We start from the raw sequence: 1,073 nt of genomic DNA on the forward strand, positions 1-1,073 counted from the left end.
TTGAATAGTCCACAATGAACTTAATCATCATATCTCTTTTACAATTGTAGTTACATTCTGTTGTAGGATAATTTAAAAAAGGAATTAGCAAGTAAATAAAATTTAAAATAATGAATTAGAAGCACTTGGTTTAAAAAAGAGACAAAGGAAAGGTAGAGATAATTGTTCTTCCTCACATTTAATTTCTTCATTTTCTTTATTATCTTTGCATCTCAATCAAGCACCATAAGGTTTTATTTGTCTACCTCAGGAAGTGTCTACACCCTTTACCTCTATTATTAGCAACTGCCTGCAGACATGATCCTATGGTCTGGAATTTTGTTCATAAAATATGTTATTCTTTTTATGATCCTCATTGAAATGCATCTTAAGCACAAAATATTCTGCAGATGCTGGAAATCTTGAGTAACACTCACCAAGTGCTGGAGGAACTCAAAAAATTAGGAGGCATCTGCACTGCAGAATAAGCAGTCGATGTTTCAGGCTGAGACCCTTCATCAGGATGATGAATTTAATGTTAAATTTCTTCAGTATTCTCTGTATGTTGCTTGAAGTATTCCTTGTTGACCATGACTTTAAACTGCAAGTCATCATTTTGGGACTGGTGTACATAAATGCAATCATATTGAGGTATTATACTTTCCTGGGACAAAACAGAGGGAATTTGTACTTCATGATAACAAAACAGAATTTTGAATAGTTCTAACAGTAGTGTTGTAATCATTGACAGATGAAAATGATTCACCAAAGTCTTTGACAATCTGCACTCCCACATACAGCATTCAACTCTTCTCAGAATTCTTTAAAATAAACACCAAGCAAACCTTTAAATATTTAATTAGTTAGCCAGAATATACAAAGGAGATCTGGCAGTCCTTTTATTAAAAAATATACAAATAACATGTTGAAAGAAAGAATGAGAATGGGGAGAGAGGGAAAAGGAGAAGATAGTGAAAAATAAAAAGCAATGAGCAGGACAAGAAGAGAGGGAAAAGAAGTAAGAGGAAGAGAGGAGAAATAGCTTTAGACAATGAAATATCACAAAGGGAATAACAAAGGAGGAAAGAGAGCAT

The sequence above is a fragment of the Hypanus sabinus genome, chromosome 18, assembly GCF_030144855.1.
Source record: "Hypanus sabinus isolate sHypSab1 chromosome 18, sHypSab1.hap1, whole genome shotgun sequence".
NCBI lineage: Eukaryota > Metazoa > Chordata > Chondrichthyes > Myliobatiformes > Dasyatidae > Hypanus > Hypanus sabinus.